The sequence below is a fragment of the Loa loa genome (assembly GCF_000183805.2).
Source record: "Loa loa unplaced genomic scaffold supercont3.108, whole genome shotgun sequence".
NCBI lineage: Eukaryota > Metazoa > Nematoda > Chromadorea > Rhabditida > Onchocercidae > Loa > Loa loa.
The window spans coordinates 193815-196740 of NW_018108288.1; positions in this window are offsets into that span (position 1 = coordinate 193815).

Sequence of the window (2926 nt, forward strand, 5' to 3'; positions counted from 1 at the left end):
AGTAATAAAAAATGAAGTAAAGTGAAATAAAAAACTAAGTCAAAGTAAGAAAAAAGCATGCAATGTCAGTAATAATGACAGAAAAATGAGTAAAATGATTAAAAAAGGCATGCAAAATAAAGAGTTTAAATTAAGAATGTAATGTTACTTAGTAATAACAATAGAAAAATGAGTAAAGCGAGTAAAAAACATGCAAAATTGAATAGGAAAAAAGCGTGCACTGTTAGTCGGTAATGGGAATAGAAAAATGGACGGAGTTAGTAAGAAACATGCAAATAAAATAAGTAAAATTATGAGACAAATCAAACAATATTAGTAATAAAAATGAGAAAAGTCAATTGAAAAAAAAAGGCATGTAAAATAAAACAAGTCTAAATTAAAAAGAAAAAAAAACATGCAGTAATAAAAGCAGAAAAATGAGTAAAGGAAGAATAATGGTATGCAAAATAAGGTAAGTCAAATTAAGAAAGGAGTAGCGTAACTTAGTAATAACAATTAAAAAAATGAGTAAAATGAGTAAAAAAGAAATAACGTGCAAAATTATATAAGAAAGAACATGAAATGTCAATAACAATAGAAAAATAAATGAAGTGAATAATAAATATGTAAATAAAATTAGAAGAAAAAGCAATATCAATGATAAAAAAAGTTAATAATAAAAATGAGTGAGGAGAAATAAAAAAATACATGAAATAAGATAAGTCAAATTCTGATAAAGACATGCAGTGTCAACAGTTTCATAAGAGGAAAATGAGTAAAGCAAATGGCAAAAAAGAAAAAAAAATATGTAAGATAAAGTAGGTCTAATAGGAAAAAAGGATGCATTTTCAGTAATAACAATAAACAAATGGGTAAAATTACTTATTTGTTCAATTGTCAAATACTGATAAAACAGACGAAAAATTGCATTAAAGAAATCAATTAAATGTTTCAAATTCCTCAAATGAAGAGGGCTAAAATGCAAAATTGTTTGTACAAGTAAATGAATTTAAGGATTAAAATAAAACAGAGGAAACGATGAAGTGAATAATAAATATGTAAATAAAATTAGAAGAAAAAGCAATATCAATGACAAAAAAAAGTTAAGTGATGAATAAAACGAATGCACTGGAATAAGGGAAATTAAAAAAAAAAAAAACAAAACAAGGAAGTAATAAAAAACCGAATATTTAAAAAGAATGAAATAATAAATGAGAAAAGTAATAAATTAATTGTGCATAAAGATCTAAATAAACAAGAGACAACAGAAATGAAACAACACACCGATGAATTAATTAAAGTGGTAATTCAAATGGATAACTTAGACGATTAGAACAGTTAAAAGTTACACATTTCGTTCATTTTTCGTTTCATCCGGTTTGATAGTGATTTACAGTAATTTGCTATGAAAACCTACATGAATTAATAAGCTATAAAAAACAAAATTCTCAATGATAAAACTAAAGTCCAAGATCATAGAAAACAAAAAAGCAATCGAACCAGTCACCGAGAAGCAAAACCTATTCCCTTGCATAATCATTTTCGTGGTATTTCTGTCAAAAAATGCTAAAATAAAACAATCAATAACCCATACATGGCATATAAGAAAATATCATAGCTGACTGCTAGAAACAAAAGAAAGAATTTATGAAAAGGAACATTGATAAAAATAGTCCAAATCTCAAATACAATAAGTAAAGCAACAAAATATGTACAGGAATTGTTATCAAATAAAACTAAAAATATTTCTTACACTCAAAATTACAGCCCTTTTAAAAACTAAAACTATAATTACTAGTTTAGGGATAACTTATGAGGAGATGAATTTAATAAAAGTACCCTAGGAAAACTTTTCAAAATAAAAAATTACGCTGTGATAAATAGCTGTGCTTGAAAAAAAAAAATAATACGAACTGTAAGCAATAAACAAGCAAAATAAACAATGTTCAAAAGTACAAAAAATAATGCAAAATAAACAATGTTCAGAAATACAAAAAAAAATACAATACAAAAAACATATTATTAGATAAAACCTAAACTCTCACCGTCATGCTAGAACAAATTCTTATAAACAATGGACTCTGATTTTCAAATATAACAACAAATAATTAGCCTAACATGGAAAAGTATTTCGATGAAGAGAGCAAAGACAATTTTCCATAGAGAAAAAAAAAATGTTGCAACCTGTCATTCATAACAAATACATTAATGCGAGAAAATAAAAACATAGAAGTACATTTAAAATAAAGAAATGCATACTGCTAAATTTAAAATAAAAAATGCATACTATTACACATCAAAATTAATGAAAATATTTCAATCTACCCTTATTTTTGTAGTTAAAATAATTAAAAAATTATCAGAGGTAAACATTTAAATGACAATTAAAATTAGTTCAAAAATAAAAATGTGAAGAATTGTTAAAATTTACAATATTTGTTTCATAACGATGATTGCTTAGACCAATCCATTAGCACAAAACAGCGCATCTATAAATCGCTTAGAGATTTATAGAAAATTAAAAAAAAAAGAATATTTACAAATGAATAAAGTCAGAATTTCTTATACCGACTACACATGCAGTTTGAAATACAATCATCAAGATATATAGCTGAGAAATTAATAGAATCAATAAAAATATGAAAATAATCTCCAACAAGTTATATTCAATTATAAACTTTTTAAATCTAGCAACTATAAATCAAGCCACAATTTGGGAAGAGGAAATATGAATCTGCAAAAAAAGCACCAATTAAACTGTGTATCGGAAATGTCTAGTAACTAAAAAAAAATTCTATCAAAATAACAACTAGTAATTACAAAAATCTTGAGCTGTAACCATCAAGACCATGAAAAAACAGGTAGTACAAAAAGAATAAAATCACAAAAACAGTAATTCTTAACTGATAACTACTACCATATAAGTGACAAAATCATAAACAAAAAA